This window comes from Oryctolagus cuniculus, chromosome 7 (genome assembly GCF_964237555.1).
Source record: "Oryctolagus cuniculus chromosome 7, mOryCun1.1, whole genome shotgun sequence".
In the NCBI taxonomy this organism is placed as follows: domain Eukaryota; kingdom Metazoa; phylum Chordata; class Mammalia; order Lagomorpha; family Leporidae; genus Oryctolagus; species Oryctolagus cuniculus.
The window spans coordinates 107,096,504-107,118,449 of NC_091438.1; the positions used below are offsets into that span (position 1 = coordinate 107,096,504).

The window sequence follows — 21,946 nt, forward strand, 5'->3', positions numbered from 1 at the left end:
CAAATTTGTCTCTTTCAGAATCCAACAGTTTAAGTAAAGATGATGATCACTAGTGATTCCAGCGATAACCAACGTCTGGTGAGAAACCTCGAGTTCCTCCAATGGAACCTCTAGATCAGTTAGCAAGGGGTTTTCATTCAGGGGCTAGGCAGAGACAAGCCCTGACACAGCATGAAGAAGTTACAAAGGATGGGTCCACTTCCCTTGAATTCCACTAAAGTTTAAGGGATGAAAATTTCTAAGAGGGAAGAGATGATATAGGCATGTAGCTAGCAAGGAGAGCACTGAAATCACCAGTCTCTCTACAACATTGGCTACTCCACCCAAACCACTACCTCTAGCTCCTGCTTTGTGTTGAAGGAAACTACTATTTTTGCGAAAGTGCCATCCAGAACCAGTGCCAGCTGAAAATATTCAACCTGGATGCTGACTGAATATCCAAAATGACCCAAAGCTAATATATTAAATTATAATAAAATTACCATGACTGACATTTCTAGTCTCATCAAGTACCTGATGCCATGACACTTAGAAAATCTCTCTCCAAAAAGGGCAAGTCAATGGGAAGTATTCAAACACCACCTCAGGGCTGGTGCTGTGGCACAGCGGGTTAAGCCACTGCCTGCAGTGCCAGCATCCCATATGGGCACCGGTTCAAGTCCTGGCTACTCCACTTGCGATCCAGCTCTCTGTTGTGGCATGGGAAAGCAATAGAGATTGGCCCAAGTCCTTGGGCCCCTGCAATCATGTGGGAGACCCAGAAGAAGCTCCTGGCTCCTGGATTTGGACTGGCACAACTCCAGCCATTGCAGCCAATTGGGGAGTGAACAAGAGGATAGAAGAGTGCTCTCTCTCTCTCTCTCTCCTTCTGTCCCTCCCTCCCACCCTCCCTCCTTCCCTCTCCCTCTCTTTACCTCTCCTTCTCTCTCTGTGTAACTCTTTCAAATAAATATTTTTTAAAAAACTCAAACACTGCCCCCTATAAATATTCAGTTCCTCCAGATCACATAAAGGAATAACCAGAACCTCATTAGACACAGCTCACTATCATGAGCTAAACACTCCCTCTCAAGTGCACACTTTGACTTTGCTAACAATAAATCTATTCCTCTGCTAAGATTTACCTATAGCTCATCCTCTGGGCTTTCTTGCACCAGTGACAAGAACCTGGGCCCAGACATCCCAGAACAAAATGACTGCTTTTATTGACTTTTTTTACATCCTAATTGTTCAGTGCTCCTGAATCAGCCTTTTGAGTAATTATATTGTTGCAAGATATTCAATTCACTAGAGAAATGCCCAGCTACCTCTCAGGTAAGTTTAATAAGATGAGGATGTGATAACTCTAAAGAGATAACATCTAACTAACAGTCTAGCAAAAATTAATGGGTGTTTATGCATGTACCAGCACATTTTCTCTCCATTATACACACATGCACATTACATTTGTGTGAACATGTTTGTGTATCTATGTATGTGTGTAATTTTTTCTTTCATTTCCTAAACACTGACCAGTTTGGTTCAGAAATTATGTTGCTGCACACAGAAATCTAATGTTTGATTACCTCATGCTTATAGTTTCTAGATTTTCATAGATTTAGACATTCAAATAACAGCTGTTGTTAAAGCAGAATGAGAAAATATAATTTGGAGAAAAACTAAGTTGTCCTGTGCCTTCACAGAACTGATATTTAGTGACAGCTGTTCTGACACATGAGTTCACATTTTTAAAGCCTATTATAATACCATTATGGAAGCTCCTGAGAATCTCTATTTGGCTCAAACCTTTAACTAAAATCTAGTACAAACAAAAGGAAAAAAGAAACATTTATTATGCCCTCACAAACTATGTAAATTATTGGTCCAAGTATAGGCATATTCCCACATTGCTTAACTTTCACTTGTGGGCTCTCTTACTCATTCTCATTCCTCTATCCCTCAGTCCACTTCTGACCCCTTTTACTCACCTCTATTTTTTCTTTCTTCTCATAATACTTACCACCTTTCAATACATGGCATCATTTACTGATTTCATGTAATGTTTATCCCCTGCTATGTTTTGTAAATACAAGGAAGCCATCTATTTTGTTCAGAATCTAGAAAACTGCTTAACCTAAAATAAGTTCACAACAAATATATGTTGAATAAACAAATGGAATTCAAGATATTCATAATATATATCAAGACAGTATTAGAGCTTCAGTACTTTCTTGAATTCATTACTATTCAAAGTTGATTCATTTTTAACTTTAATAACTTAAATATTCATGTAGTAGCTGCTAAATAATTACAGAATAATAGAAATAAATAAATTTTAAGTAGTGAAACGAAACTTGGAATGATTAAAAACAATTTTAAATACAGAACTTAAAAAATAGGATAGGAGCCGGTGCTGTGGCACCGTGGGTTAATGCCCTGGCCTGAAGCGCCATAATCCCATATGGGCACCGGTTCAAGACCCAGTTGCTCCACTTCCAATCCAGCTCTCTGCTATGGCCTGAGAAAGCAGTAGAAAATGGCCCAAGTCCTTGGGCCCCTGCACTCTTGTGGGAGACCAGGAAGAAGCTCCTGGCTCCTGGCTTCGGATCAGTGCAGCTCTGGCCATTGTGGCCAATTGGGGAGTGAACGAGCCAATGGAAGACCTCTCTCTCTGCCTCTCCTCTCTCTGTGTAACTCTGACTTTCAAATAAATGGACAAATCTTTAAAAAAAATAGGATAAAAACAAGAAAGTAAATACAAGTCTAAATATATCATTAATTATATGAAAATGGGGGCCGGCGCTGTGGCGTAACTGGTAAAGCCACTGCCTGCAGTGCCAGCATCCCATATGGGTGCCAGTACAAGTCCTGGTGGCTCTACTTCCGATCCAGCCCTCTGGGGGTGGGAAAGCAGCAGAATATGGCCCAAGTCCTTGGAACCTCTGCACCAGCATGGGAGATCCGGAAGAAGCTCCTAGCTCCCGCCTTCAGATTGGCTCAGCTCTAGCTGTTGCAGCCATTTGGGGAATGAACAGTGGATGGAAGGCCTCTCTCTTTCTCTCTGCCTCTCCTCTCTCTGTGTTACTTTGACTTTCAGATAAATATATAAATAGTTTTAAAAATTATATAAAAATGTAAAATGACTAAATTCTCCAATGATATGACATTAAATTTAAAATACCTTAAGAAATAAGCACTCATGCCGGCACCGCAGCTCAATAAGCTAATCCTCCACCTTGCGGCACCGGCACACCGGGTTCTAGTCCCAGTCGGGGCACCGGATTCTGTCCCGGTTGCCCCTCTTCCAGGCCAGCTCTCTGCTGTGGCCAGGGAGTGCAGCGGAGGATGGCCCACGTGCTTGGGCCCTGCACCCCATGGGAGACCAGGAAGAGCATCTGGCTCCTGCCTTCGGATCAGCGCGGTGCGCCGGCCGCGGCGGCCATTGGAGGGTGAACCAACGGCAAAAGGAAGACCTTTCTCTCTGTCTCTCTCTTTCAGTGTCCACTCTGCCTGTCAAAAAAAAAAAAAAAAAGAAAGAAAAAAAGAAAAAGAAAACGAAATAAGCGCTCTTGGGACCAGCGCCATGGCACACTAGGTTAATCCTCTGCCTGCGGCGCCGGCATCCCATATGGATACTGGTTCTGGTCCCAGTTGCTCCTCTTCCAGTCCAGCTCTCTGCTGCATCCCGAGATAGCAGTGGAGGATGACCCAAGTGCTTGAGCCCCTGCACCTGCATGGGACCCCTGGCTCCTGGCTTCGGACCAGCGCAGTTCCAGCCGTTGCAGCTACTTGGGGAGTAAACCAACGGAAGGAAGACCTTTTGCTCTGTCTCTCTGTCTCTCTCTCTCTCTCACTGTCTGTAACTCTACCTGTCAAATAAATAAATAAATAAATAATAAAATAAAATAAATTCTAAAAATTAAAAAAAAGAAAGAAGCGTTCTTGCAGTAGGAGTTTGGCATGGTGGTTAAGATGCCACTTGGGATATCTGCATCCCATATGAGAATGTCTGGGTTCAAGTCCCAGCTCCGTTTCCAATTCCAGCTTCCAGCTAATGTGTGCCCTGTGAGGCAGCAGGTAATGGCTCAAGTATTTGGGTCACTGCCACACACATGGGAGATTCAGATTGAAATCCAAGCTGCTAACTTCAGCCTCACCCAATCTGGTTGTTGCAGACATTTGGGGAGGAAAACAGCAGATAGAAGAGATGAAAGAGATATTTCTCTCCCTTTCTCTTTCTCTCTCTCTCTCCCCTCTTTCAAATAAAATGAAAATACATTAATTTTTAAATAAACCAGTGTTCTTTACAAGAGATACATCTAAAACAGAAAGATGTAGAAAGATGGAAAAAGGACACACCACAGACACTTCTAAAACAAATATATAGAAGTTTGAAAGCAAAGCCAAAAAATGAAGCATTTATCATATGCATACTAAACAAAAAAGCTGGTGAAGTTATAGCAGTGTTATACAAAATAGGCTATAATGCACAGAGAAATAAGGTTACTCCAAATTGGTAAGCATTTCAATTAGGTAGGAATAAAATATGACATTTAAAATGTATACAGCCGGCACCATGGCTCACTAGGCTAATCCTCCACCTTGCGGCACCAGCACTCCGGGTTCTAGTCCCAGTTGGGCGCCAGATTCTGTCCCGGTTGCCCCTCTTCCAGGCCAGCTCTCTGCTGTGGCCAGGGAGCGCAGTGGAGGATGGCCCAAGTGCTTGGGCCCTGCACCCCATGGGAGACCAGGAAAAGTACCTGGCTCCTGCCATCGGATCAGTGCAGTGCGCCGGCCGCAGCGCGCCGGCTGCGGCGGCCATTGGAGGGTGAACCAATGGCAAAACGAAGACCTTTCTCTCTGTCTCTCTCTCTCACTGTCCACTCTGCCTGTCAAAAAAAAAATGTATACAGACATTATAATAAAAATGTAGTTTCAAAATGCATAAAGTGAAAATTCATAGTGCTACAAGGAAAAGACAAAAATATATAAATATGGCACAAATTTTAATATACTATTCTCAACCATCAAGAAAATAAGCAGGCACCAAAAAACATGTGAAGAAGTATGAGACTGGAATAAGATTAACAAATTGTACATAGAATTTGCACTAAAAATTGCAGATTACACATAATTTTCAAGGACTGAAAACTGATCAGGGGCTGGTATTGTGGCACATGGGGATAAGCTCCCAGTTGTGATGCTGGCATCTCATATTGGAGTTGGAATCTCAGACACTCTGCTTCCAGTCCAGCTCCCTGCTAATGTGCTTTGGAAGGCAGCATAAGAAGGCCCAAGTAGTTTGGTCCTGCCACCCACTTGAGAGCCTGATAGAGTTCTTGACTCCTCTCTTGCACCTGGCCCAGACCTCTATCTCTCCTTTTCCTTCTGTTGCTCTGCCTTTCAATAAATAAATCTTAAAAAAATTGATCATATAAAAAGATAAAAAATATCTTTCCCAAAAATTCAATGGGTTAAAGTCATACAGACTATAGTGTTTTAAAAGACAGAAATAAAGAGCAAAAACATAACCACACAGATGCCATATGTTTAAGATATTAATAAAAATATTATTAAGTAAATCATTGGGCAAAAAAGATATAAAATCAGAAAGTGTTTTAAATTGATGATAATGAAACAGCATCTCAAAATTATTTCATAGGGCCAGCATCATTCTCTCCCTCCGACAATCTGCCTTTCAAATAAATTAGAATGAATCTTTAAAAAACAGAAAAAAAGGCAGAAAATAATGGTTAGTATTCCTTATATGCGGTTAAAATATTTGATAGAACATTCTGTTAAGCAATTAGAGCAGTAAAACCAGAATCTAAAGAAAATAGGACAGAAAATAATAAACAAAATTAATAAAATATAAAAACAGCAAACACGCAAGATTGAGAATCAACAAATATAAAATCAGCATTTTGAAAGGGCAAATAAAATTAATGAATCAAAAGAGAGAAGGTTCAAATAACCAATAATAAGAATAAAAAGAGGTACAAATACAGAATGATTTAGGACCAAGTTTATGCTAATAAATTTGAAATTTTATATGATATGAATTCACAGAAAATATAATTTGCCAAAATTGGCTAAATTTTGAAAAACAAAGAAAAAACCTGAATAAGCACAGTAACAAGAAAGAAATTAAATGCACAGGCTGGCGCCGCGGCTCACTAGGCTAATCTTCCGCCTTGTGGCGCCAGCACACCAGGTTCTAGTCCCAGTCGGGGCACCGGATTCTGTCCCAGTTGCCCCTCTTCCAGGCCAGCTCTCTGCTGTGGCCCGGGAGTGCAGTGGAGGATGGCCCAAGTGCTTGGGCCCTGCACCCCATGGGAGACCAGGAAAAGCACCTGGCTCCTGCCTTCGGATCAGCGTGGTGCACTGGTCACAGCGCACCGGCCGCGGCGGCCATTGGAGGGTGAACCAACGGCAAAGGAAGACCTTTCTCTTTGTCTCTCTCTCTCTCTCACTGTCCACTCTGCCTATCAAAAAAAAAAAAAAAAAAAAGAAAGAAAGAAAGAAAAAAGAAAAAGAAATTAAATGCACAAATATCAGGGAGTTTTACAAAACATTTAAAGAATAATTGTAAATGAGCAAGGATTCTTCCAGAAAAAAGTGAACATCTGCCAATACATATTTATAGTTAATATAACCTTAATTCCAAAACACAAACACAATTTGAAAAAGGAAAAGTATAGCCATTCTCATGTAGGAAATAAATTTTTTTTAAGATTTAGCAAATATCAATAAATGAAATTCTGTCATACAAAAACAATGACCATTTAACATGTGTAGAATTTACTGCAGGACAATTCTGATTTAACACATTAAAAAAACAATTAACATGATTAACCCTTTTAATATATTAAAGGATAAAAAGCATCTGACTACATGAGTACTCAAATATAAAAAGTATCTGATAACAGCAGATGCTCATTCACAACAAAAACTATTTACAAACTAGAAATAGAAGGGCATTTCCTAAATCTGATGACGAATATCTCCCACAAGCCCACTGCAAATTTCCTTCCCAGTGGTACCTGCACTTCACGTTGGTAACACACTAGAGGTCCTCATCACTGCAGTAGGGAAGTGAGATGGGAATGCTAAGTTTACAAGAGAAGAAACAAAACTGACATTACTCAAAGAGGACATGAAAGTTATAAAATACAAAAATATCCTCATGTAGGTTTTTTAACTTAATTTCCAAGGTTGCTGTTGAAAAATATAACTATACAACGTCAAGAATTTTAAACACTTCTCAATTCATTCTCTGAGGCCAGTATTAGTCTGATATCAACACCAGACACAGACATCACAATACAGCTGCAGACCAATATCCTTTATGAATGTTGATACAAAAAAAGACCAACAAACTAAATCCAGTAACATACAAAAGGATTAAACATATAACAAAGTTTTAGAAGAATGTTCTTTTCTTATTTTTCATTGGGTAATTTGTCTTTCTACTGCTGTGTTGTAAGAGTTTTTTATATATAGGTAAAAGTTCCTCATCAGGTACATGATTTTTCTCCCATATAAATATTTTCTTTTATTTTTGGGGTTGTTTTTCAGTTTTTGGCTGGTGCCCTCTGAAATTTAGCAGTTTTAAATATTGATGAAGATATCAGCAAATGCAAATCAAACTATAATAATATGCCACTTGACACCTGATAAGATTATAATACAAAAGACAATAGCAGCACTGACAAGGATATAGAGAAACTGGAACACTTACAGAACACTGGTGGGCAGTAAAATGATACAGAAACTTTAGAAAACAATTTAGCATATTTTTCTAATGTTAAAGGGTGTTTAATATAGTCACATGGTAATACAACATAGTAATTCTGCTCCTTGTACAAAATTCATAATGGTCAAAAAGTGGAAGCTGCCCAAATATTCATCCCTTCATATACAGATTAAAAAAAAAAACTGATATGGCCATACAATGAAATATTATTCAGCAATAAAAAAGGAATGAAGCATTGATATACTACAACATAGATGAACCTTGAAAACATTATGCTAATTGAAGGAAGCCAGTTAGGAGAGGCCCCACAGTTTCATTTACTTGAAATGTCCAGAAAAGGCAAAATCATAGGCACAAAAAAAAAAGCCATGAAGCCATGGTTGCCAGGGATGGGGACACTGGGGAAAGAGGACTGATTGCAATGAGCACGGGGTGTGTTTCTGGGCTGATAAAATACTCTTTATGTACTTCACTGTATTTAACAGTAGTGATGATGGCAACACTCTGTTAAGGCACATAAACTCTGTCAGTGCACAAAAAGCCAGCACATTATATACAACAAAGGGGTAAACTTTATGGTATGTGAATGATAGTCAATGATTGACCAATGAAACTTATTTTTTTAAAGATTTATTTTTATTTATTTGAAAGGCAGAATTAGAGAGAGTAAGAGTGAGTGAGTGAGAGAGAGAAAGTTCTATCCACTGGTTCACTCCCCAAATGGCCAAAATTGGTGGGGCTAGGCCAGACTGAAGCCAGGAGCTTCTTCCAGGTCTCCTACATGGGACCTCAGGGGCCCAAGGATTTGGGCCATGCTCCACTGCTTTCCCAGGCCATTAGCAGGGAGCTCGATCAGAAGTGGAGCAGCCAGGTCTCAAACCATCACCCAGATGGGATGCTGGTATTGCAGAAGGCAGCTTAACCATCTATGCCACAATGCCGGCTTCCAATAAAGCTTATTTTTAAAACACTTTTAAAATTAAGTGTACTTCCATATGCCAGCAATAAATAGACAATGAAATTTTAAAACATGTCATTTAAAATAATTTCAAACTATAAAGTTCCAATGAATAAGTCTAATAGAAAAATGTTCAAGGGCTCCTAAGGAAAAAGTTAGCCAAAGTTTACATTTCTTACATTAGAAAAGACCTCAGTATATAAAGAAAGATAGTCACATATTCTAGAACTGAAATTTTAAAAGATATAATTTCCTTTTCATCGTATAGAATTGAAACAAACTCAATACCATCTTTATCAAGTTTCTAACAAACATTTTAGAACTTGACAAGCTGATTCTAAAATGTGTATGGAAAAGCAAAGGCCAAAGAAGGCTATAGCACTCCTGGAAATGATGCAAAACAGGAGGATCTGCTCCATCAGATAGCAAGATTTACCTCTTAAATCTGTAGTAATCGAGGCCAGGTAACACTGGCAAATACACAGAGAGGTCACATAAACAAGTACAGACTCCCCAGAACAGACTCACACATGTATCAACTCGTTAATATTTTAAATGATCAATGTTTGTTGTCTTAAGCCACTGAAGTTGGGATAATTTTTTACATAACTATAGGTGGTAACTACAGTTATCCTGCTCACTTGTATTTTCATAGTTACTTATCTTCACTCCTTGAAGTGAGACAGGCATTGCATTACATTTGCTAAAATGTGAGTAAAAATAACCCATGTTACTTCCAGATGGCAGCATTTAAAACTAAAACTGGTTCATGATTATCCATGCTGCTCTCCTCTATTCCACCAAATGGGGAAGTCTTGTGTTCCAGATCATAAGGCTGCAGAATGGTGACGCCTCCCTGTCCTTAACCGACCATGTTGTTACATGGAGGACAGTTCCCTGGAAAGTTGTCTTGATCCACAGGAGACTTTGCATGAATGAGAAATTGCATTATGTAATGGAATTTGAGTATTATTTGCTATTGCAGCATAACCTAGCCTATCCTCACAGACAGCAGGTTCAATCTCACTACTAATTTATAAAATAAAGATTAATGAGATAATAATTTATATTCACCAGATGGGTCGAAATCAAATGTTCTGATAATAATAAGTTTTGGCAAAGATATAGAGCAATGACAGCAGGAATGTAAATGGGTAAAATGACACTTGAAAAAGAAGGCATTATCTAATATAGCAGAAGTCTGAAAGTCATGCGACACAGTAATCGCCTCCTAGTTTCATCTAAAGAAACTTCTACCTCTGTGTGCCAGGATTCATGTACAAGATGAATCATAGATGCTTCATTTACAGTAACATAAAAGGAAGAAGGATGAAGGATTTCATAACCAGAATCAATTTTTTAAATGAATGTGTTATATTCATACAGTGGAACAGATCCAGCAATGGAAACAAAGAAGCAGCAAATTCAATCAACAACAAAAATTACTGAGCAGCTCCTATATGCAAGGCCCTATCTCCCACTAAGGATAAAAAAATGAGAAGAAAAAAAACACCTCCCATGAAGGTTAAATTCTAGTGGAAATGCTACAGGAAAAAAAAAAGGTAATTGAGAGGTCAAAGGACTGGTGTGCAGTGGGTTAGCCTGCCACCTGGAACACCAGCATCCCATATGAGGAGCAGGTTCGGGTTTTGGCTGCTCTGCTTCCAATCCAACTCCCTGTTAATATGCCTGGCAAAGCAGCAGAGGATGGCCAAGGTGCTTGGGCCCCTGCCACCCACACTGGAGATCTAGATACAGGCATCTGGCTTCGGCCTGGCCCAGCTCTGGTCACTGCAGCCATTTGAGAGTGAACAAGCAGATGGAAAATCAATCTCAATCTCTCTCTCTGTCTCTCTCTGTCTCTGTCTCTCTCTCTCTCTCTCTCTCTGTAACTCTGTCTTTCAAATAAATAAATAAATCTTTTTTAAAAAAAAGAAGTGACACAAAATTTTCAAAAGTGAATACAGGGGCCAGTGTGTGGCATAGCTGATAAAGCTATAGCCTGTGATGTCAGCAACCCGGCTGCTCCACTTCTAATCCAGCTACCTGCTAATGGCCTGGGAAAAGCAGCAGAAGATGGGCCACTACCACCCACGCAGGAGACCTGAATGAAACTCCTGGCTCCTGGTTTCAGCATGGCTCAGCCCCAGCAGTTGTGGCCATCTGGGGAGTGAACCAACAGGCAGCTGATCTCTTTCTCTCTGTGTCTCTCCCTCTCTCTCTGTAACTCTGACTTTCAAATTAATAAATATATCTTTTGTAAAAAGTGGATACATGCCATGAGAAAAAGAAAGGAAAGGGAAAGAATATTAAACATGATAACCAGGCCTCCTGGAAAAAGAGACAATTGAACAGATATTGAAGGGAAGTGACAGTAATTACAGCAAACTGTGGATATCTGTAGGAAGAGCATTCCAAGCAAAGGAAGCTAAAGTGTAAAGATGGCTTCTGACACATTCAAGGAACAACAAGGAGCCCAGTGTGGCTGGAACTGAGTAAGCAAGAGGAAGAACAGTGGGACACAAGATCAGATGGCCAGAAGGAAGGGCAGAAAGGTCAGGTATGGCCTTGTAGGTTATCCTACAGGCTTTGGTCTTTACTGTGTAGAAAACTGGAAAGTCACTGGACAGTATGAAGCAGAAAAATGTCATGAACTGCCTTAACAGTGTAAAAGGCGAGCTCTGGTTGCTGCTTTGATAATGAATTGAGAGGAGCAAAGGATAAAAACAAGGAGACCAGTCTGGAGATCCTTGCAATGATCCATGCATATGGGAAATAATGGCAACTTGTACCAGGTAGCAGCCGTGGGAGTGATATGAATTATATTCTGGATTTATTTTGAAGATATAGCAGAGACGATTTCCCAGCACATTATGTATGAGATATGAGACAGGGAAGATTGCAGATAGCAAAGGTTGGAGCAGGATGAAGATTCCATTTGAAGTATGTTGAAATGCAGATATCTACTGGATGTCCAAACAAATTCTGAGTAGGCAGCTGGAAACACAGGCCTGAGGTTCAGAAGTCAAGGCTGGAGCTGTCATTTCTGGAATCATCAGTATCAGTACACAAACACGGAGATTGGATGAAGTCATCTGGGTAGAGAGAAAAGAGCTAGAGCGGAAGCCACTCCAAGTTTAAACCTGTGAGAGGAGAGGCCAGTGAAGGAGACAGACAGAGTAGCCAGTGAAGAAGGAGGAAAATCAAGAATGCATGGTGTCAGTAAGGAACTGTTTCAAAGAGCAGAGTGGCAACTGTTACAATGCTACCAACAGGTGAAGAAGGGTGGACACTGACTGTAACTGTTGGATTAGTGAAGGCGATGTCACTGGGGACCTTCACAGCTGCAGACTAAGCAGTCCTGGCAGAGCACTGAAAACACAAGCTAGAAGGGAATGGCGTTCTACTGAAAAGTGTGAGGAGAGCACCTGGAGATGGGAATACAGGCAATGCTTTCAAGAAGTTTTGCTTTAAGAGGAAGAGAAGAAATGACTCAATCTCACAAATATAAAGGTAAGCAAAAAAATCTATGAAACATCGTTTTCCAAGATAAAATCAGACCTGCGGTGAGGAGAAGGAACAAGCAAGAAGTTTCTGGGTAATCACAATGTTCTCTTTCTCGGGTGGTGGGTGAGAAGTGGGGCATTTGCTTTATAACTATCAATTATAATGTGTTCTGCTTTTTGTTAGCTTGTAAATTAGTTTCATAACTTCTCCAACTATTATATACATATATAAATACATATATTAATTCAAAGTGTTAAAAAAAGTGAAAGAAGAATAGGACCATGTGTGTGAAAACACAACAGATAATGTCACTGTTGAGGCACAAAAAGAGTGTAAGGATATTCCAAGTCATAAGCAGATTAAATTTGAATACAAACTTCAAAAGTTTGTATGTGCTAAGGTTGTCCAGTAGGTGAATATTTGTGCCTTCCTAATTTAATTAAAATCGGAATTTGTAAATCACGTAAAATCTTAAGAATGAGGGCAGACTATAAGCCTTTTTCTTCATTTTTAACTCCACAGGAGTGTGTGTGTTTGGCTGGAAGCATGAAGAATGCAGTACAGGATCTACCAGGAGGATTCAGTTCTTTTGTGAGTATTTTTAGGTTTTATTTTCCAGACCTCCCAGAAATACTGCATTTCACAAACGCAAACCATTTGGTCCTACAACAGTGATCTAAGTGTGAAAAGATGACTGTTTTTTCCTTGATAAATTCATGAGAAAGTAAGGCCTCACATTACAAAAGAGGAATAGAGCCTCTGCCAGCCTCGATGTCACTCCAGAGCCTTGAATGAGTTGGCCAAGGATGGGGAGCCGCCTGATCTATCCACGTCCCAGCTGTTTTCTGAGCGACTAGCAGCTAGGGCGTTGTAGTTGGGCTACTCCCTGTTCAATCAACATGCGATTGCCTTAACTCTGAGTGTCTGTTTTAAGAAGATGACCACCTATTTCACAGGAATACATGAGTGATTCATGACATTTCCAACCCAAAGGTGAAAAGGCATCGAAAGTCAGTTCAATGTGTTCCTAAGAGTACTTCAAATCCACTTGGCTCTTCCAAATGGCATACAAAGTACACATGGGTGGGAAGAGATTCGTTTATATTTTAGGTCAAATCCACCAAAAAGAGCCAGAAACACTTCCATGCCTATCCCAACTAGTTAGTGACTAAATCTCAAATGATTTGAAAATGCTATCGGTGAAAATGCTATTGGTACAAGCAGCAACAAAAGGCGGCTCTAACATTCTCTGCCTGCTTAAGTAAGCCAATGGTTTCTAATTAAAAAGAGAAAAGCATGCTGACACTTCATAGTCCACACTCCTGGTACAACTTTTGAGTGGGCATCAATTCCTAATTTCTGGTTTACCTGAGCAGTTAACCTCTGCTATTTTCTGGGCTTCATTCCAAGAGGACTAAACACATTTCTAAAATTGGCATCTCTGCTAGTGAGCTTAATTTCAGAGAGGCTTGGAAGTGGTCTGAAACCACTTTTTTAACATTCTGCACACAACTTTATGCTAAAAAGCACCAAACACTGTTCACCAGCAGTAATTGTCAGGAAAGGTACAATTTTTCTTTCCCTCCAAAACAATTTTCATTTCCTCCAAATATGCAACACCGTAATAAAATATGTGCTAGGCTAAATCCACTTGTTTCTGTTGTAATGTTACAAACACTGGCAAAATGATAAATATGATTCTTTAAATCATTTTCAAAGGAGACCTAAACATCCACATATAAACCACATATATTTCTGAGCTCTTTATAAATGCTTTTCTCTATAGCTTTTGGCTGGAAAATCCTGAAAGTATTAAGTTGATGCCAAGATCAACATAGGTCGCTGATTTTTTTTAAATTTTTTTAGTTTTATGAAATTATGAAGCTAGTACTGTACCAGGTAAAAGAGTTCAAGAATTACAGACTTTTAAAATCTGAGATACACCTTGGATATTATCAAAAGCTCCTCAGAGATTATTTTAACCCAACCCTCCAATTTGAAAAATGAGGAAACTGAGGCCCACAGAGGTTAAGCTCCCCACAGCACCACAGTGGATAAATGGGAAATAGAACCAAAATTCAGATATTCTGATTCCAAGGCAAAGCTCGGAAGGAGGACCTGTTCCATTACACGGATGGAAACAAATGCTCACTGAGGCAGGCAATCCTCCAGATAAACAACCCTCTGGGGCTTAGGAGGGCCACTCTCATCTGGCTGTCAACACAGGTCCTAGAGCCAGACCCCGCAATAACCAGCTTCCTAGATGCTATCACCGTACCTGGAGTTTCCAAAGCGATTCCTCATTTGGGTCTCTTCTCTCACCGCTACAAATCCCTTTTAAGTAAGTGCTTCGGTTGCGACTGCAGTGGGAGGAGGGAGAGTTTGTATTTTGGGGTGTTTTTGCTTTCGGAATTGTTTGCGGGAAGGTGTAGAGGCTGGGACACGGAAGCTAGGGTCTACACCATCCATTTCTACCGTACAACTTTTGTCATTCGCCATTCGGAGCAACACATCCTCCTTCAGAGCCCCAGGACTTACTGGTTTACGTCGCAGTCCCTTCGACTTCCCAAGTAGGCAGGAGACCTGGAAAAGAAGTTGTCAGGGTGGCCAAGTCCTTCCCGCGGGCCCCGCAGGTGGGCGCGGCGCGGCGCGGCGCCCCTTCCCCTCGCCCCGCGGGGCCGAGCGGCGCCCCGCGTCCACCCCACTCCGCCGCCCGCGGGGCCCGGCCCCTCCAACTCTGGTGGCCCTGCTAGAATGGTGGTGGTCCCCTCAAGGGGCCCGCGGGCTCCCCGCCAGCCGCACGGTCCCAGCGCCCTGAGCCAGAAGAGGTGGCGGCAGAAGGTGGAGGAGAGAGAAGCCGTTCTCACCTTGGTCCCGGGGTCGAACCCCGACGGAAAGCAGAGATGGCGCCGGCCCCGGGGCCCTAGCACCTGCGTCGCCGGCTCGTCCGCTCGCGCTCGGCCAGCCGTGGGCTGCGCAGCCGGGCCGCTCCAAACTCCTCGCCGAAGGTGCCGGGAAACTCTCCGGAGAGCGGAGGGCAGCAGGGCTGCGGGGAGGAGGGGCTGAGCAGCTGCGGCTGCGGCGGGGAGGAGGCGGGAAGCGCGGCACCGGCGCCCGCGCGCCACGCGCTCTCCGTGGTAGCACCGGGGCGGGGTCCGCGGACCCCGAGCGGCAGCGGGGCGGCGCGAGGCCAGGGACCAGGGGAGCAGTGGCCGGGAGCTGGCGAGCGGGACCCCTGCCCGCTGGAAGGCGGCGTCGGGAGTTGCGGGCAGCAAGCTCCAAGCCGCCCTCCCTGAGCGTGCCCGTCTGACTTGAGCTTGTCCGTGGGGTGTTCCCCTGTGCTTTGTACCCCGGGACTGACTGGCCTCTGCTGTGGCAAGTGTAGAAAATGCCACAGTAACGATGGAGTAATTGGCGGGGGTGGGGATAGGGGAGCGAAATGGAAAAGGATAGACGTGGTTAGGTAGTGAGTTTCCTGTCCCCAAGGACGCATCAGCCAGCATCAGGGTCGTGAGTGTCGGGAGGGCACTGGACTAAATGACCACTCCTCTTTCAGTCCTGAAGCTTAGTGATGTCTCATGACGCCAATAAAAAACAACAACAAAAATCTGTCCTTGACAGCCTTAATTTGTCCAATCCAGAGGTAAATAGCATGTTCTTGCTCACCACTCAAAATGCACACTCATTTATTTGTTTATCTCATACAGTTTTGCTGAGGACCACGTTGTACTGGACAGTATGCTAGGTGCAGTGATTGCATTCTTTGACCTTGGAGTTGGGGGTAGGAGGACAGACACATAAGCAGGAGCTCATGAAAGTACCAGATGAAAGTACCAGTTGTGCTGGGTGAGTTGGAAACCAAGAGGCCAAGGGAGAAACAATAAACGGAAGTGGTTATATTCCAGAGCTGGTGAGTGGTTATTTTTTCAAGGCCTCTGAACATTGATTTCACAGAGGAAAAAGGGGTGGGTGGGAGACAGCAGTGCAGAGAGAAAAATGAGTGGCCTACAGTCCCGGGGCATCAGAGGAGAGTTCCTCTTGGCTCACTGGTTTTCACTTTGCCTTATATACACAAACGGGGCACTTGGGGGAACTCTGCACGTAGAACTTCCTGGACTTGGGGATAAGCTCTCAGGACCGTTTTGTGTTTTGTTTTGTTTTTTTAAAAGAATATTTGGGTCTCTGAACCACTTGTCAAAGCCACTTTATTCAGAAATGTCATACTTACTAAATAAACCTCTGGGGGTACCTAAGGCAGGCAAAAATAACCCAGAAACACTATCCTTTGGGTTTTCACCCAACCTCAAAAAACAGACAAGTATCTCTATGGGATGGAAATGAGAACTGCAGTAGACACACTAGGTTCCCCAGATTATTACAAAACTAAACAACACGAGAGCAATCCTTAAGTTATCAGCATAAACTAACATACTCATTTCCCGGGGGTGCTGTAACAAATTCCCATAAGCTTGCTTTTTAAGATAACAAAGATTTATTCTCACGTTCTACAGGCCAGAAGTCCAAAATCAAGATGTCCACAGTTTACTGTCCCTGCTTCGCCCAGAGGAAATCCTGCCTTGCTTCCTCCAGCCTTTGGTGGCTTCAGGGTTTCTGAGCCGGTGCCTCTGCCTTCATCCTCTTAGGGCCTTCTCCTCTGAGTATGTGCCTTCACTTCTGCTTGTTGTAAGGACATTTGTCGTTGGGTTTAGGACCTCCAGCCAATCCAGGATGATCACATCTCAAGATCCCTAATTTAATTAAATCTGCAAAGTCCCTCTTTCCAACTAAAGTCACACTCACAGGTTCCAGGGAAGGAAGGAAGTCAATATTTAACCCACCACAACTGATAAGCTAATAATAGGGACCAAAATCATTGTTCACTGTGGTATCAAGTTGTCCTTCCAACATCATTATTCAAAATTGTATCAACACAAAGTATTATTATTTCATTGTGAACCATGAAAGATGAGTATTCTGACCTAGGCATTATGAAGAATAACGGCCTAGTGTGAAAGAAATACAAAAGCCCCAGCCCTAAACTCATGTTAGAATCACAGACCAAGCATGGCCACACACAAGCTACCACTGTTACAGAAATACATCCTACATCCGTATGTGTGGTATTCTGATAACGTGATCCCATGCTGAGCGCCTGTTACACACCAGGCTCTGAGTCAGGAGCTCCTTATAGCTCCCGGTTTACATTCTAGGTTAGAGGCCACCTTCGAATCTCATTTCCTCTGACACAACGCTTTGTGCGTATCTGATGCCTGATAAACAGTTGTGAATGAATAAATGAATAAAAATAAATCACCACCAATCAGCCAGACAATTATTATCACATTGAAAAACATCTCTATAATAAGAACACAGAATTTACTAGAGCAAACCAGATTAACACTCTGACTCATTCAGTATTTTCTTGAATGATGGAAAAATCCCTAAAAGTAAACCTTTGATGTAAAAAAGAAATTAATGAGATCATCTATCCTCTCTTTTGAAAAAAAAAATCAATAAGATGCCTATTTACACAGAATCAGATCCTGCAGGGAGCAATCAATCATGACTGAACTTAGAAATACTTAAAAGTAGATGAAATATTTTATCCAAGTATTTTGGTTGCTAGTTTAAAAAGCATGAAGATTGCTCAACTATTAAGTTGATATTATTAATACATCCCTTCCTTAAACTCTTTACAAACAGTGGTTGAGTCCCCTCTCTTATAGTTTACCTCTGCTCTCTGACTTACTCTCTCCTTCTTATTCCTCCACCCTAACATTTTTACACAATCAGCCTGTATGATTACAGCTGCCAATCTGCATCTCATTCATTGAATTACCAGGGTGCCCACCCCTGAACCAACCATGTGACCAGTGAGCTGGAATATGACAACTGTCCCGGCGTAAGTCATTTGTCTACTCCTGGAGAATGGTATGGGGGGAAGGCTGGTCTCACCTCAACTGAAGAACTAAGGATGTGAGTAAAGTGCTACCCCAAAATAAGATTAGAGTGCTATTCCCAAAGGGAAAGCGGACCCCAAAAGCACATATACCCACTGCAGTGGACGTTTGGACTATAATGCTAATTAAAACAGTGCCTTATCCCTTTTATGGTGCCCTACACATTTTCTGGAATTTTTTCAAAATAAAATAATTGCTATTGTTTATATGCCTAATTATCACACACTTGAAACATTTATAAATGTATATAAACATGCATATAAAAGTACATAACACATTTATAAATGCATACAAAACATTTATACACATGCATATAAAAACAGTTACACACTCCATTTACAAAAAACATTTTATAAGTTGTTTTTCATGGATCAGAGGCAGGATAGTCAAGCATGTAGGTATGGATTCTGATCACCTAAGTTTTTATACTCCCTGTGAGCCCTTAAATAAATTCCTTATTCTCCTGAAGTCTCTGTTTCCTTTTTCTTTTCTTTTTCTAAAATGGAGTTGATAACCACCTCTCTGAATTGCCTTGAAAAATAACTATGTCTGTAGTTAAGATAACTGGTTGCCTGGTAGTCTACTGTCTTTGCTTATTATTTTCTCATCTAGTCTTCACAACCTACCTGGAAGTTTTTTGTGTTGCTATCTTGTAGCCTGAATGCGCAAGAGAAAATTACTGGGTTATATGTAAGGATGCAGCTTTTGTTGGTGAAAGAAGTATTATAGGGACACTGTGATCTTTCTGTGGCCTTTTTGATATGTCAACATGACTACAATCCCCAGTTATGCAATCCAGCACTAATCTAGGAGTTTCTGTAGAGGTATTTTTCAGATGTGATTAAAGTCCATAATCAGTCAACTATAAGTAATGAAGACTATCCCAGAAGAGAGAGTTGGTTTGGTTCAATCAGGCCTTTGCCATTGGATGACTGCTCTTCAGGCCTTCCAGCCAGAAGAAATGCCTTTGAAAAGAGATAAGCCCCCCCTTAAAAAGAAGAAAGCTGTGGCTAGCAGCATCATCCTGCGAGTGAGAGCTTCAGCTTGCGTCTCCAGACAGACTGCCGTATGGACTTCGGATTTGCCCAGACATTTGATACAATTACACAAACCGATTCCTCACAATCAGCTCTTTCTTGATAACTATCTTTCTAGTTGAAACATGATAGGTTTTGGTAAATATAAGTGGAAAGCTGGTGTAACCAAGACCTAAAAATGTACAAATGCCTTTGGAATTTGATAGTGAGTAGGAAGTAGAATTTTTAGGAACAAGATGAAAACCAATCGTATCTGAAACAGACTTCTAATAGAAATATAGATATTAATAACTCTCCTTTCTCAGAAGGAGGTGAGAAGTGTGGTAGAGAGAATTGACATTACCTTGGAGAATACATAAATCATTGCAAACAGACTATTGGCAGAAATAGGACATTAAGTGACTGTTGGTAAGGACACAGGAGGGAATCAGAGAAATATGACTGGGAACCTGAGGAAAGGCAATATTTCCTCATTATAATGGTAGAAAGCTTAGCAGAATGGTGTCTTGTTATATAGAAAACACTTGTAAACAATGAGATTGAGAGTATAGCCAAGGAGATTTCCAAGCAAGATATTGAAGGTGCATCCTGTTTTTTTTTCTTGTTGTTTATAATAAAATGTGAGAGGAAAGAGATAAATAAAAGAAAGAACTGTTAAAACAGAACCAGGACTTGATGATTTAGAAAGTTCTTAGCTTATCCAATATCTGAGTACATTTTTCTGTTGCTATGACAAAATTCTTTGGACTGAGCACTTTATAAACAAAAGAGATTTAGTGGGGCTGACACTGTGGCGTAGCTGGTAAAGCTGCCACCTGCAGTGCCGGCATCCCTTATGGGCACCAGTTCAAGTCCCAGCTATGCCACTTCCAATCCAGCTCTCTGCTATGGCCTGGGAAAGCAATTCAAGACGGCCCAAGTTCTTGGGCCCCTCCACCTACGTGGGAGACCTGGAGGAAGCTCCTGGCTTTGGATCATAGCAGATCCAGCCGTTGTGGCCAATTGGAGAGTGACCCAGCGAATGGAAGACCTCTCTTTCTCTCTCTCTGCCTCTCCTTCTCTCTCTGTGTAACTCTTTCAGATAGATAGATAGATAGATAGATAATTTAAAAAAAAAAAAGAAAAGAAGTTTAGTTAGCTCACAGTTTGGGAGGCAGAGAAGTCTAAGTCTCGATGGCTGCATCTGATGAGAGCCTCCTACTGCATCTTAACATGATAGCATCACATTGTGAAAGCACATGGGAGAGAAGAGGATGGGCATGTGTGGAAGAAAGTGAGTGTGAAAGTGGCCTGACCCTTCAGAGTAACCCACTCTTGCAGGAATTAATCCAGTCCCACAAGACCAAACCCATGGGCATAAATACCTTCTTCCAAGGGCAGTGTTCCCATGACCTAATTACCTCACTACAGGTCCAGCTTCTTTAAAGTCCCATCACCCCATCAATATCATTACACTGAGAACCAAGCTTCCAGCACATGGACCTTTGTAGGACAAACCATGGCCAAAGCACAGAGTTCGACTTCCAGCAGACACAAAACTTAAGGGATTCACTGTCAGGAGAGCACACTGTTGAGCAAAAGCTGAGAGTGTGCTGCCCAACCTTTTGCTGATACCTCAGAAAAATGAAAAAGACTATTCAGTCACACAAGGCTCCCTGAAGAAATTAAGCAGGTGACTCAGATCCCCACAGCCATTTCAGTAGAATCCCAAAATAGAGATGAGCTTATCTAGGGAAAATCTATAGAAAAACGTCTTTTCTTTTGGTGTGAATCTTTAATATACCCAGGAAACCTATAAGATTCTTGGGAATTTTATACCAGTAGAAAAACACTCCTAGCTTGACATTTAAAAAAAAGCTGTTGGGTCTCCAAAAATTCTATATAGTCACGAAACAGTCTGATAAAAACTACTCAGCTATAAGCACAGACAACAATACAAAATAGGTCAAAGATCTAATGAAAAAAAATTTCTGAAGGGGCAGGCATTGTGGCACAATGGGTTAAGCTGCTGCTTGGGACACCTGCATCCCAAATCTAAGTAAGTGTCAGTTCAAGTCTCAGCACCACTGCTTCTGATCCAACTTCCTGTCATTGCATCCTGGGAGGCAGTATATGATGGCTGCTTGGGTCCCAGACACCCATATGGGAGACTCAGATGGAGTTCCAGGCTCCTGGTTTCAGTCTGGCCCAACCCTGACTGTCATGGTCATTTGTGTAGTAAACAAGTAGATTGAAGGTAGATCTATCTATTATCGTGCCTTTCAAGTAGATAAAAACAAATAAGATAAACATCTTTTTTAAATTTTGGAGGTGAAGAAAAAAAACATTGCGTTTTAATAAGTACATCAAATGAAACTAGGGAAAATATACTTTGGGAAGAAGGCAAGAAATGACATTCATTTCAAAGAAGATGGTCATAAAAAGACATGATAAGACTATTCCATGTAAGTCCTATAAAATGAACTACATCAGTGAGTAGAAAGCATAGGTGCTGGATTTAAACCAAACCTAAGGAATACATTTATAACTCACACAGCCATTAGAAGTGGAAAGAGATTACTGGGGGGATATGAGGTCTTCATCATAGGTGTTTTTAAATAGAGGCTAAATGCTGTCCTTAAGAAATATAGGACAGCATTGGATGGGGAAGAAGTTTTCAAGATGAATTGGCAAATAGAAAATTAACTGATGTGAATTACACACACACACACACACACACACACACACGGGCCTTGTGGAGCTTAGTCAA

General features: G+C 41.4%; 1 protein-coding gene across 11 annotated transcripts in view; it reads right to left on the minus strand.

Moving 5' to 3' along the window:
• Window positions 1-21,946, minus strand: part of LEPR (leptin receptor) — a 213,706-nt gene that overhangs the window by 121,341 nt on the left and 70,419 nt on the right. For 2 of the 11 annotated variants that reach the window (XM_070078340.1, XM_070078332.1), the window contains exons 1-2: window positions 15,068-15,818; window positions 14,739-14,783 (exon numbers count right to left, since the gene is read on the minus strand). The exons of 4 other annotated variants lie outside the window; for them this stretch is intronic. The gene's annotated coding sequence lies outside the window, so the exon portion shown is untranslated. Of the gene's footprint in view, window positions 1-14,478; window positions 14,561-14,738; window positions 14,784-15,067; window positions 15,819-21,946 lie in introns of those variants that run through there. 5 more of the 11 variants (XM_070078339.1, XM_017346222.3, XM_070078333.1 and 2 more) reach the window with 4 other exon arrangements.